This window comes from Xyrauchen texanus, chromosome 1, assembly GCF_025860055.1.
Source record: "Xyrauchen texanus isolate HMW12.3.18 chromosome 1, RBS_HiC_50CHRs, whole genome shotgun sequence".
Taxonomy (NCBI): domain Eukaryota; kingdom Metazoa; phylum Chordata; class Actinopteri; order Cypriniformes; family Catostomidae; genus Xyrauchen; species Xyrauchen texanus.
Genome location: NC_068276.1, coordinates 49378877 through 49394020, shown reverse-complemented (window position 1 = coordinate 49394020; position 15144 = coordinate 49378877).

Here is a 15144-nt window from a genome sequence, read left to right as displayed (position 1 = left end):
AATTATTTCACAAAGAGATTTGGGCAATTTCATGGAAATGTCAACCATACCATGGAAAAATAAGTTTTAGGCAAAGCAACAAAACTGCTTTTAAATTGTTCATCCAGGTCTATATTGCTATGATTTAATTGAGGATATTGCATTGTTTATCCACCTCTTATGAGGGGTGCACCATTTCTAAAGCAACGTTTTCAACCAGCCATATTTCATGGCAGTTACCTTACACATTTTTGACATATATTGTTTCTTAAGGGGAGTCTCTAAAATGCAGAACAATGAGCACAGGCCTTTAAATGTAGAAGAACAGTATAGAATCAATTTCATGCCACATATATTTGCAAAAATATAAAGTATTGCAAAATAAAATAAAGTTTTGCAAAACAAAAAAAGTATTGAGCAAACAAAACAAAAGCGCAAAGGCAAAACGGTATCACGAGCTCACACGTGATGGAAATGCAGATTAAAAGGAGCATTGCAAAATAATTAGTAGGCATTGCAAAGAAAAAGATGTGTGGCAAAATCATTGCTGCCTAAAAATCTGTTGCAGAGATAAAAAAGGATAAAAGATCTTTAGATTCTTTTACAACAGTCATTGATTTTTGCAGTTAATTACATCTTGGTTTTTGCTATATATTCTTTATATTTTGCAATTCTTTATTTTTGTTTGCCAAACTTTCTTTCCCCTTCTGTCGCTCTCTCCACGTTGTGTCAGAGAAGCGACACTAGGGGTCTCTCTTGAGCACCGATATTCACCTCTGAACTATGAAAAAAGGCCAATGAGAGTTGGCAACCAGTATTTGCATGTCCCGCCCCCGGACATACGGGTATTTAAGCGGCGCAAATACGGGAGTTCATTCAGAACCGATAGTCGTGTTTGCAGACTGCTGCGTTTTACACACCGAGTTCCTGCTATCCTCTGCTGCATGCTGTTGGATTCTACGGCGCACAACAGCGGCTTTCTCCTGTTTGTACGGCTGTGCACTTCCTGCCCCTGAGCGTATCGACAGTTGCAGATAAGAAAGATCTCTCACGAGTTCTTTCATTCATAAAAGAGTGATTTTATTTAAAAGAGTAATTTCCTCTAAAAGAGGAAATTACTTTCCGCTCCAGTGTTGTTCCTGGATGCGGTAGAGTACTCTCCGCTTCCGACGGCCACATGCGTTGTCTCGTGTGGCTGGGCAGTGATCACACTGAGGCTGCGTTTGTGGATGGTTCATGTTCTCATTGCGAGAACATGACCATGACAACGTTGCGGTCGCGGCTTGCTTACAACCATAAGCAAGCCACTCCAGCCGCCCCCCGCGTCGCTCCTTCTTCCCACGGGATTGAGGACAATGCGGCTGGCGATGGAGGCGATTCGGGGATGGCAGCGGGTGCAGCTCCACCGGGTACGCCCCCTCGGACCACCCGCGCCCCGGCACGCTCGTTGACTCCCGTCCCCACTCGAGGTGGCGGCGACTCGCCTCACAGCCAGTCTGCCTACCCTCTTGCGATGGAAGCAGATGAGTTCGCCGCGACATCGGAGGCGTGGGCTCTGATGCTGAGGGCTCCTCTGGGCTGCCGCCTCGGGCTTGCACGCCCAGGAGGAGGCCGACACACAGATGTCCGATATGCTTTCCCGGGCAGCCAACAGCGTGGGCCTGGATTGGAACCCTCCATCCTCCCCACAGCCATCACGGCTGGACGATTGGTTCTTGGGCGTGGTGCGCCGCTCACAGCCTCGCCCCCCCCCGGTTCCTTTCTTCCCGGAGGTGCATGATGAGCTGACGTCCTCGTGGAGAGCACCCCCCTCCACTCGTCGCACCGCCACCTGCTCATCCGCCCTCGCCACCCTCGATGGCGGAGCGCGCCACGGGTACACGGAGATCCCCAGGTGGATAGAGCTGTTGCGCTCCACTTATGTCCCGGAAGCACTACCACCTGGCGGGGCCGCCCTGTACTCCCTTCCCGGCCCTGTAGAGCAACATCCTCTCTCATTCCGCCCTGCATGCCATGGCTCTCCTGCAGGTCCACCAAGCCAAGGCACTTCGCAACATGCACGGGGGTGGCCCTGATCCCGACACGCTGCAGGAACTGCGCTCAGCGACCGACCTCGCCCTGAGAGCGACGAAGGTCACAGCGCAGGCACTCGGGCAGGCAATGGCCACTCTGGTGGTCCAGGAACGTCAGCAATGGCTGGACTTGGTTGAGATGCGTGAAGCTGACAAGACTCGCTTCCTCAACGCCCCTGTCTCCCAGTTCAGCCTCTTCGGCGACACCGTTGAGGACTTTGCCCAGCAGTTCTCCCTGGTGAAGAAGCAGACGGAGGCCATTTCGCACATCATGCCGCACCGCAAGCCTGCCGCCACGGCCCAGGCCCCACCTGCTCGCCGAGGCGTCCTCCGCGGCCAGAAGACCTTCTGCTCCGCCCCAACCTGGGCCCAGCTCTCAGCCCGGCGTCGAGCAAACCGCAGGAAGCATACGCCCCTGCCTCACGGACCCCTTCGAGGACCCGGAAGGCTCCCAAGCGTCCCTGAGACAGCGGACCCAGAGGGCGAGAAGTTAGCTCGGAGGTGGTAAGACCACTCCGTCCCCGGTGGAGGGCCGGGAGGAGAATCTTTTGTTTTTCATTTGCGCACCCCTGGCGGGGCTGCGGTACCAAATTCTCAATAAAAGAGCTATTTCCTTTACCTCTGGGTCACATGGCCCGCAAATGCCGTTCTCGCGGCACTTTGCTTTCAGGCCTCAACAGTCTCGGCGCCCAGGATGCGGTGCTTCGCCCTCAGCCCCACGACTGTTCCGGCCGGCCGGTTCAGGCGAGTCCAGAGGGCGCCAGTGTCAGACCTCCTCCTCAGTCATGAACCCGCCCCTGCGGGTCGCGCGGAACAAGGTAAGTGCTTTGAGTTTATTCTCAGCACCAGAGCCTCGGGGCGCCACAGCACCTCCGGCGCCGCGTTACCTGTTCCGCACCGCTGCGAAGCCCGCCGGATGCGTCCAAAATACTCGTCCCCTTGGTGCCCCTAGCACGGAGCTTAGAGGCATGGCTTTCACTGCCCAGCTCGTCCACGGTGGCTGCACCGGACCATCCGACTTCGGTTACGCTAATTCAGTTTGCCAGGTCTCCGCCCCCTTCGTGGGCTTTCGTTCCTCCGCGGTGCGCGCGAACATGCCCACTCCCTGCGCTAGGAAATCGCCTCCCTTCTAATCAAGGCGCGATAGAGCCTGTCCCTCCGACCCGAAGCGAAGAAGGGTTTCTACAGCCCTTGCTCGTTGTACCCAAGAAAGGCAGCGGCATACGACCGATCTTGGACCTCGCGAGTTTTCAATCGGACCTTGTCCAAACTCCCGTTCAAAATGCTTACCCAGAAACAAATTCTATCTGGTGTCCGGCATCTAGATTGGTTCGCAGCGGTAGACCTGAAGGGCGCGTACTTCCGCGTCTCAATTCAGCCCTCGACATCGACCCTTTCTACGGTTCGCGTTCGACGGCCAGGCGTATCAGTACAAGGTCCTCCCCTTCGGCCTGTCTCTGTCCCTCGGCGTCTTCACCAAGGTCTCTTGCCCTGCTACTGAGGCGGGCATACGCATACTCAATTACCTCGACGATTGGCTCATTTTGGCCTCCTCGCAGGAATTACTATGCGTACACAGAGACCAGGTGCTTCGAGCACCTCGGCCGTTTAGGGTTTCAGGTCAACTGGGAAAGAGCAAGCTCACCCGGTCCAGAGCATCTCTTTTCTCGGTTTGGAGTTAGACTCAGTCTCAATGACAGCACGTCTCTCCAACGGCGTGCTCAGTCAGTGCTGGAATGCCTTGCTTCTTTCGAACCAGGCACCGTGGTCCCTTTGAAGCGTTTCCAGCGGCTCCTGGGGCATATGGCATCCTCGCGGCGGCAGCGCACTGGGGTTGATGCATATGAGACCACTTCAGCATTGGCTCCAGACTTCGAGTCCCGAGGCGAGCATGGCGCCCGCGACGCGCGGCGTGGAAGTTACCCCGCCTGCCGCCAAACCTTCAAACCCTGGACAGACCTCTGCTTTCTACGGGCAGGAGTACCCTTGCAGCAGGTGTCCCGTCGCGTTCTGGTTACAACCGGCGCCTCCAAATTGGGTTGAGGCGCCGTGTGCAACTGGCAGCGCAGCCGCAGGCGGTGGAACCGAGGCCCGGTGCGCTGGCACATCAACTGCCTAGAGCTGCTGGCCGTTTTTCTTGCCCTGAAGAAATTTCTTCTGTTGATTCGTGGCAAGCATGTCCTAGTCAGGACAGACAGCACCACGGTGGTGGCCTACATAAACCGCCAAGGCAGAGTACGCTCCCTCCACATGTCACAGCTCGCCTGTCGTCTCCTCCTTTGGAGTCAGCAGCGACTGGAGTCACTGTGCGCCACTCACATCCCCGGCAACCTCAATGTGATAGCGGACACGCTGTCAAGGCAAAACTTGCCCGGCGGAGAGTGGAGGCTCCACCCCCAATCGGTCCAGCTGATTTGGGACAGGTTCGGCAAGGCCCAGGTAGACCTGTTTGCCTCCCAGGAAACCTCCCACTGTCTGCTCTGGTATGCCCTCACAGAGGCTCCCCTTGGGACAGATGCTCTGGCGCACAGCTGGCCCGCGGGCTGCGCAAGTACGCTTTTCCCCCAGTGAGCCTTCTTGTACAGGTGCTATGCAAGGTCAGGGAGGACAAGGAGCAAGTCACTCTGGTGGCCCCCTACTGGCCCAACCGGAAGTGGTTTTCGGATCTCACGCTCCTCATGACAGCCCCTCCCTGGCGAATTCCCCTGAGGAAGGACCTTCTTTCTCAGGGACGAGGCACGCTCTGGCATCCGCATCCAGACTTCTGGAATCTCCACGTCTGGTCCCTGGACGGGACACGGAGGATCTAGCCAGCCTACCTTCGGCCGTCATAGACACTATTAACCAAGCCAGAGCCCCTTCGACCAGGCATCTTTACGCCCTGAAGTGGCATCTGTTCGCGGACTGGTGTTCTTCCGAGCCGAAGACCGCAGAAGTCGCGCAGTTAGGTCAGTGCTCGTGTTTCTTCAGGAGAGGCTGGAGAGGAGGCTGTCCCCTCCACCCTCAAGGTGTATGTTGCCGCTATTGCGACCCACCACGACTACAGTAGGCGGCAAGTCTCTTGGTAAGCACGACTTAATCGTCAGGTTCCTAAAAGGTGCCCGGAGGATGACTCCCTCCGGCCTAACCTGTTTCCCTCCTGGGATCTCTCGGTCGTCCTTATGGGACTCCGGAGACCCCCTTCGAGCAGCTTGACTCAGTTGGACTCAGGGCCCTCTCTCTCAAGACCACCCTGCTGATCGCGCTTGCTTCCATCAAGAGGGTCGGGGACCTGCATGCGTTCTCTGTTAGCGACGCTTGCCTGGAGTTCGGTCCGGCGGACACTTTCGTGATCCTAAGACTGCGACCGGGCTACGTGCCCAAGGTTCCTACCACACCCTTCAGGGATCAGGTGGTGAACCTGCAAGCGCTGCCCGGGAGGAGGCAGACCCAGCCCTTTCACTGCTGTGTCCAGTACGTGCCTTACGTATTTACCTGGACCGCACACAGAGCACCAGACGCTCTGAGAAGCTCTTCGTCTGCTTTGGGGTACAGCAGAAAGGGAATGCTGTCTCCAAGCAGAGACTGGGTTGTCGACGCCATTTCCCTGGCTTATCACACCCAGGCCGTGCCCCCCCCTTTGCGGGTCCGAGCCCACTCCACCAGGAGTGTTGCGTCCTCGTGGGCACTGGCTAGGGGCATTGCCCTAGCAGACATTTGTAGAGCAGCGGGCTGGGCAACACCTAACACTTTTGCGAGATTCTACAATCTCCGAGTTGAGTCAGTATCATCCCGTGTTCTCTCAGGTACCGAGCCCGTAGAACTCGGTGGCACGTCCACGATCTGACCGGGTGAATCGCTTGCACCCAGCGCCCTTCCCCCTAACCAGGGGAAACAGTGTGCCTTCTTTCCCAGGAGATCCCAGGTTTGGGACACTGGTTGACTCCTCCCTAGCCCTCGTGGGTCGCAGTTCTGAGGAGGAACTCGCCGACCCAAACCACTGTGGGTACCACTAGCTACCCTGTACTGGTATAGGTGCACCATAGGTAAGGCCTCCTGTTCGGACTCCCCCTGTGTGTAAAACCACGGTTCTGTCCCCTCACAAGAGTTGACTCCGTGTTTTCCTTAGGCAGTTACAGCTGCCTCGGGTGCCGTGCTGTATGCTTCCCCCCTCTGCGAGGCTGGATCTACCACCGCACTACTGTTCCGCATAAGACCTAAGTATAGGCCATGCGATGTATTTGCCACTCAAAATTTGCCTCCCCTCCCGGGTAGGTGTGGCCTCCGCAGGGTCTTCTCCGCCCTAATAAGGGCTAAGACCCCCTTCCCTCAATGCGTGCAAGGGCCCCGGCCATAGTTGCTCTATGCGAGAAACATAGAGAGAAAAGAGGCCCAGCCAGGCTGGCCCATTCCCATGTTGGCGGCCGTCACCTTGTTCCCCCCTCCAGGGTAACGATAAGGAATCCTGATGGCTTAAATGGGGCATTGGAGAAGGGTACGTGCAGCCTGATACAGTTGGTCGTTCTGCACGTAGGAATACCTGCTCGCTTCTGTATCAGCGGATCACGTACACGGCTCAGCGCATGGCTCTTTTTAAGTGGACCCCTAGTGTCGCTTCTCTGACACAACGTGGAGAGAGCGACAGAAGAGAACGTCTAGGTTAGGTATGTAACCTCCGTTCCCGATGGAGGAGCGAGGCGTTGTGTCTCCCCTGCCGCGTCACTGAGCCGAGCCCCTGTTGTGGCCGGACCATTTCCGGCTCCTCAGAAAAATCCTGAATGAACTCCCGTATTTGCGCCGCTTAAATACCCGTATGTCCGGGGGCGGGACATGCAAATACTGGTTGTCAACTCTCATTGGCCTTTTTTCATAGTTCAGAGGTGAATATCGGCGCTCAAGAGAGACCCCTACTGTCGCTTCTCTGACACAACGTCTCGTTCCCTCCATCGGGGAACGGAGGTTACATACGTAACCTAGACGTTTTTTCTCTAGATACTTTATTTTACGTTTGTGATACTTAATTTTTGTTTAAAATGTTTATTTTTATTTTGCTCAATACTTTTTTTGTTTTGCAAAACTTTATATTATTTTGCAATACTTTATATTTTTGCAAATATATGTGGCATGGAATTGATCCCATAGAACAGGGGTCCAAACAAGCTCCCTGAAGTGCCGTGGTGGAGACATGTTGTCCAGGGAAGATTTAAACCAGGACATTTCATATTATGTTCATTCTGTAGACAAATCCAGTAGACTAGCCTGTTAGTTGGGATTTTGTGGAGTTACCTGGTTAGATTGGCACTGGTTTATTAGAGATGACAACAGTTCCTGCCCACTTATTCATCTGTCTGTGTTCCGGAAGTATTTTCTCCATTAGTTTCTTCCATAGACTTTTCATAAAATCCTTCATAAAAGAGTTGTGGACCATGAACCAAACCAATCAGCTCCGTAGTAAATCACAATATCATGACTTCACAATTTCCTCACATCTGAAAAAAAAACAAAAGTACAAGGCTGTGTACTTACCGTCTTTCATGAGGGCACGGATTACAATCCCATGAAGCTTTCCAAATGATGTAATTGAATAAAGAAATAATTGGAATGTATAAAACTATTGATTTTAGACTGTTGATTTTAAGTATAGAAACAATATATTTTACGTTTATTGCAATATATTTCGATATGTACTAATTTAGACAAGTAGTATAAGGGTGAAGAGACACCGACTCGATTACGTAATTCACAGTATGTCATGGGAGTGGGTGGTCGCTCTGAGGGACATTTCATGGGCTTTGTTGGCTGCAGTTCTCTGATCCACTATCAAACCTGATTTTTAAACAGTGGAGTTGAAATAACGCAGATGGATGGCTTCAACGGATGCATATACCATCGATGAACAACCTCGCAGCTCACGATACGTCTGCCTCTAAACCTCTATATTTTATTGTTGAAAATCAATTTGTCTATGGAATAAATTAATGTGAATTTTACTTCCGGAACCAGAATGTTGCCTTATATTGGCCAAGTCATCAAACAACTAACTAGTCGATAAGTGAAGTCGACTAGAGATTTTTATAGTTTTACTTCTTGGGCAGTATTTTGGCATGTTGTGTTTTAGCATGCTAACAGTCATCACAGTAAAACCTTCTCCAAGAAGTTTAATCACTTAATTATTGTTTAAATTATCATTGCTGCAGCCATTAAAGCACCTCTTGTGTACAAATTCACCACCTTCAACAGTACAGTTCAAGACAATTGGATTTCAGAGTGCCTGCTGTGAGCAAAGTTCTTGTTATTATTCATAACTCACAGGTTTATTTGTGAGGCATTGTGGAGAGACTTAAGGTAAGTCTCTCTTTCGCAATTTTTTTATGGTGTTGCGCTCATGGCTATATTTCTGAAGACTGCAGTCAGAGAGAGAATAGTTGCAGTAGAATTTTTTTTTTTGATGAACGCCCACCTACTTCATTCCCTTACCCCGGCCACTTCACAACCATGGTTAAATGTAACATGATTTATGTAAAACAAACTATGGCATTTTTGTAATTATAATCAGTAGGCCTGCTTCTTATACAACTTATACATATTTATATTATGTATTTATAAGTTGTAACAAAAATGTATTTATATTCCCTCACTGCCCTGATGTAACCTATGACAAATTTAATAGAGCTTAATTAGTGATATGATAATATTTATTATGAATCTATTTCGCCAAGTACAGTTAGTGTTACTATAGTAAAGTCAAGGGTGGTTATATAGAATTCTGTGCCAAATTCAAATTGTTTTCACTTCTTACGCCTTGCTTCTCACTGATTCTCGCAAAGCTGCGAATTTAAGAGCTCGAGCTTTAAGAGCTTTACGCTGCTCTATCCATTGAGCTGTATCCATCTACAGAACATACAGGTGCATTAGTCGAGGTTGTGCCTCCACCTGTGTATTTGACGCTGCTAAACTAGATACTTCAGATACACCGCTAGACTTTAAAATCAGATGAACTGTGGTACAGATGTGTACCAACTCGTTTAATTGAGAACCAACTGATATACTCCGAGTCTAGATAAACATTTTAATGCAAAGAGGAACTTGATGATAGATTTGATTATTATGACTGATAAACACCCCCCATTTGTAACCTTATACCCCCTTCTCTACAAATTTGCTCTCAGCGCACCCTGGCATCCTTTGAACGCCCCTGTTGAGAACCCCTGTTGTACACCCACAATATTTCTGATGTGATTAGTGATTATGAACTTTAGAATGCTGAGCGAGGATCGCACAGGTTATTTTTATGAGCATCATTCTGTGTCCATGATGCTCTGTTTACATGAGGACTCTGATAGTTTGGTGCAGTAAAAGGTTATACTGAAGTTATTTAGCCTATTTATTTGTTGAGTATATCTGTTAATAACCATATTGATGAGTTGTGTTTAGCATCCAAATATCCCTAAGAAATGTTGAGTACACTTCTAAGTTGAAGCCATGAAGGGGATTTGAGAGATACTTGCAAGTAGGTAGCCAGAATAATTTCTTAGTTGGCTAGGAAGGAACTGTAATACTTAGCTTATTACTTTGACTTATACTTAGCTTAAATCTTGTAATTATTGTAAGAAACATGAAAAATGCAGAGGAAAAACTCAATGACTGCTGATTAGAACTGGAATCATTGAGTCTGTCCTCTGCACTTCAATAACTGTCTGGTTTGGTTCAGCCATGAAATTAGACATCAGAAGACTATAAAGGACAGTTTGGACTGCTGAGAGGAATATTGGTTGCCCCCTGCCCTCCCTTCAAGAACTCTACACTTCCAGAGAGAGGAAAAGGTCTAGAAAAATCACTCTAGACCCCACTCACCCAGCCCACTACCTTTTTGAACAGTTGCCTTCTGGACGGCGATACAGAGCTCTGAGCACCAGAACTGCCAGACACAGGAACAGTTTTTTCCCTCAGGCTATCAATTTCATGAACAGGTAAAACTGTCCCAATGAGCTATAATTATGTCCAGTACACAGCTTAGTCTATTTATATTTATCCAACATACCCTACCTCTCCTGCCACACATTCTCTTGCATCTGTATATAACAGATTTGTATAATATGTACAAACATTTTATATATATATATATATATATATATATATATATATATATATATATATATATATATATATATATATATATATTTTTTGTCTTGTTGTGTATTTGTATATATACTTATTTTTATTCAAATTTTTTTGTTATTACTATCCCTGTTGTGTTGTTTGTGCACTGGAAGCTTCTGTCACTAAGAAAAATTCCTTGTGTTCAAGATGAAAGCCCAGAAAGGCCTGTGGACCGGGGACTCAATTTGCATGGCACAAAGGGAGGAATCCAGCGTCAACTGTCCAACATGTTAGTGATGATGACAAAAGTAGTTGCGGACTTGGAGGATCTTGCTGTAATACGTCAATTGATTTCGGCAATGGAAAAAAACAATGGAGTTAGTCACAGGAGTGGCAGATGTCACTCACTTAACGTTGTGTCGATGTAGTGACACTAGGGGTCATTCCTGGGAGCCCCAGACATCTCGAATCTTTGAGAAAAGGCCAATGAAAATTGGCGAGTGGAATTTGCATGCCACTCCCTCGGACATACGGGTATGTAAGGAGCTGGAATTCAAACACTCATATAGACTTCTTCTTCAGAGCCAAGCGGTTGCATTCACTGAGCTGAATTAGCTGATCCATTCACCTCTGAGTCCAGTGAAGCTATTGTATTTACGGCGCATTACAGCAGCTTCTCCTCCTCTTGCACTGGTTGATTGAAGAGAACACCTCTGGGTGCTTCAGCAGCTAAAAAAATGTATATTCTTCCTCTAAAAGATTATATTTCTCATATAAAAGAGTGGCACTCATGGAGAGCGTCTTTTTAAAGATGCCATTTCCGTTTGTGTATATTTCCTGTTTGCAATCGTTACCTCTCCGCTTCTCACGGCTACTATCGCTGCCTCACGTGTTGGGCACTATGGGAGCATGATTATGGCAACGTTGCGGTCGCGGCTTTCCCCAGGGAAAGCCCCCCCAGCGGCTCCCTGCCGTAGTCCTTCAACCTATCAGTCACTTTTCCTTAAAGAAACTTTTGCATTGACAGAAGATCACTTTACAATGAAGTTCCCGGCCAGATTGAGAATAGACACTATGGATGACTGCAAAATATCTACATGCCCAAAAAAATGTTGTCTTTTATTAAGTTGACGGACTGTGTAAGTCATATACTTTTATGCGGCCTCCGAGTGATGTGAATCTTGACCATCCGAGGAACCGGGACACCTGTTTTGTTACTTTTTGTGCTGGTTCTGCCTAGCGGCTGGAGCTTGTTTTGTGAAATTGTGACAGTTGTGGATAAATCTGTTTGTTCCTTGTGCTTATGCCTACTGTTATCTGGAGTATGATTTGTGTAGTATTTTCGTGGGACATTGGAATGATTATGTCATCTGCTGCACTCATCAACTGGCTCACTGAAGATTCGTTTGTCTGTCCGAGGAAACTAAAGGCTTTATATCACCTGGAATTTGTTTTGTGAAGGAACACACCTTCGAGACAGTTCTGTGAATGAGTCTACATGTTCTTTGTGTTTATTCTGCCAATCGGCTGGGGTTTGTTTTACAAAATATTTTATGTTATGTAATTTTTCCTTACAAATTTGTGAGGCAAAATTGAGCAACCCGATGGCAAAGTTGTTGCAGGTGCTCTTGTTGGCGTACATTGAATCTTTGAGTTTAGAGGGATCGACGCTGGTTGGCACTGTCGTGCTGGTTAATGCGAATGTTTTTTTTTCTGTTTGTTTTGTTCGGGGTTTTATTGTTGCATTTAAACCCTGAACTTCATAATTTAGTTTTTGGCACACAATTTATTTTTTCTATTATATCAAAATGGCAAATGTTAACATGAATGTACTATCTCTCTCCACATGGAATGTGAATGGGTTAGGGCACCCCCAAAAAAGAAAGAAGGTTATTTATTTTCTTAAATGTAAGAAATATGACAGTGTTTCTTCAAGAAATGCATCTTTCCTTGCAGGAAGCTGAAAAATTTGGGAAGATATGGAGTGGACATGTTTTCTTTAGTACTGGCTCAAGTAAGAGCAAGGGAGTCAATATATCGATAAATAAAAATCTTAAATTCAAAGGTCTCAAACAGTTTAAAGATAAATTATGGAGAGTAATTATAGTTTAACAGGAAATCAGGGGCAAAGGTTGATTTTGGCTAATATTTACACACATAATGCTGATGATCAGGGCTTTTTTATAGATGCAAGCCACTGGCACCCCTCATGAAATAATAGTGGGAGGTGAATTTAATCTTTTGATGGACTCCTTGATCACAGTGCAGCAAAAGTGTGTAAGCCCACTAGAGCAACATGGACGCTTCACAGGATATGTAAAAATCTTGGTCTTACAGATATTTGGAGACATTTGAACCAATCTGGTAGGGACTATAATTTTTTTTCATCAGTCCATAAGATTTATTCTAGAATATATATTTTTTATATCATATCCCTTATTTAATATGTTTTTGATTGCTCATTTGGAAACATTTTAGTCTCAGATCACACCCACAGACCACATATAAAGAAAAAGAAATCATATAATTGGCGCCTTAATGTACGTGAAAATCCTGATTTCCAACAAATGTTAAAGACTGAAATCAATGTTTATATGGAGACCAACTGGTCCTCAGTATCCTCTGTGGGTGTGGCTTGGGAGGCAATTAAGGTGTTTCTTAGGGGTCGGATTATACAGTATGCCTCATTCATCAAAAAATCCAAAGCACGAGAACTTTTGGAGTTGGAAGGAAATATTAAAAGTGCAGAGGCAGAGCTGAAGCGCCGTATGTCTTCTGATGGCCTCAGAGAATTGACCCGTTTTAAATATAGATATAATGCTAATTTGTCGCAGAAAGTGGAGTTTTGGTTATTAAGGGGAAGACAGTCATACTTTGAGTTGGAGGACAAAGCAGGGAAGCTTTTGGTTAGATATATAAAGCAGAGAGAGTCTTTTTCTACCATTCCCTCAGTGAAATAAGCTGGTGGTGAAATATTTACCTTTTCCATTGATATTAATAATGCCTTTAAAGAGTTCTATCTTGATCTTTATTAGTTCCACGTCTTCGTCTACTGATGAGGATATTAGAAACATCGTGGAACCATTAGAACTCCCTAAATTGACGAATGAGCAAAAACATTATCTTGATTCTGAGATAACCTTGGAGGAGCTTGACGAGGTAATTAAGTCTCTACCTACTGGCAAGGCTCCGGGGCCAGATGGTTTTTCCGCATAAATTTTATATCCTATGCTGCAAAACTGGCTCCAATTTTGTTCGAAGTTTATACTGAATCATTAAAGAATGGAAAGCTTCCCCCAACCATGACACAAGCCCGGATCAGTCTGATTCTTAAAAAGGACAAAGATCCAAGCGAGTGTTAAAGTTTCCGTCAAATCTCCCTGATCCAATTAGATGTAAAGAATTTTGTCAAAAATGTTGGCTAAATAATTAAGTAAGGTTATGACATCTCTAACACATGTAGATCAGGTGGGGTTTATTCCGGTAATATTAGGTGTTGCATCAATATCATGTGGTCAGTAGTGAATGATTAGTCTCCGGTCGCAGACATCTCACTTAACTGCGAAATGGCATTTGATATGGTAGAATGGGATTTTATTTTTAAGATTTTGGAAATGTATGGATTTGGGATTAGTTGGATTATGTTATTTTATAGACACCCATAGCAGCGATAAAAACAAATGGGTTAATTTCAGATTATTTTACTCTGAATAGGTGCACTCAGCAGGGTTGCCCTCTTTCCCTGTTATTGTTCTAACTTGCCCTGGAACCTTTAACAGCTGCGATAAGAAAGGAGGATGATTTTCCAGGAGTGGTTGCAGCGAAGTTGCAGGAAGGTGTGGCGCATATACTTCTGCTTTACGCAGATGATATTTTATTATTTGTCTCTGATCCTACTAGATCTATGCCTTGCTTCCACAGAATTATTAATTCCTTTTCCAAGTTCTCTGGATACAAAGTCAATTGGTCTAAATCTGAAGCTTTGGCTCTGACAGCATTCTGTCCAGTAACAGCCTTCCAGCCGGGTGCCTTCCAGTGGACCGAACAGGGAATTAAGTATTTGGGAATTTTATTCCTGGCAAATTTGTCTGACCTAGTTAGAGTTAATTTTGACCCTTTAATAAAAATAATTTCGAATGATGTGGGCAGGTGAGCTTCATTACATTTATCTATGATTGGGATGGTTATTGTTATTAAAATTAATTGCTGCTACAATCTCTCCCTGTAGATGTCCCCCTCTCTTATTTAAAGCAATTTGATAGCAAAGCGAAGTCCTTCATTTGGAATGGTAAACGTCCCAGATTGCATTTTAATAATTTACATAGGCCAATAGACAAATGTGGGCTAGGTCTACCTAATATATTGGTTTATTACTATGCATTCAGTCTCAAACATTTGGCTCATTGATCAATTCCACCTGAGAGAGCCCCTCCCTGGTTTGTTATTGAACAGGCAGTTCTTGCCCCTATTTTGCCATTACAAAGCCTCTTTATCAAACTAATCAGAAAAGTTAAGTTATACCCTGTTATTTCGCATTTACACTCGGTATGGACTAATGTATCCAGATTGTTTAAGTCGGACACTTATTTAAATGTTGCCTCGAGCATATGGCAGAACCCAAGATTGTGCATTGGCATGTCCCCTTTCTGCTGGCCAGAGTGAATTGTGAGGGGGGTTGCTACACTCAGTGACCTAGTGTGGCTTTCACAACTGTCAACTCCGTAGCAAAGACATGTCATGTCAGTAACGAAGGTTAATCAAAATTTATGTGACACTTAAAAGAAACAATAATAAATATTACATGTTCTAGTTCCATATGTTGTATGGCAAGTTCATTTTATGCTCTAAACAGGAAGACATTTCTTATTTGGAAATGGTTTGTTATACTGAATTTGTCAAATTCACAGTGAGATCATTCTGGACAACAACACAATTAGTAATAGTGATAAATTCAGTGTTACATTCATTCAGTGACTTTGCTCTCTATATTTATCATACAATCTCTGCATGTAGA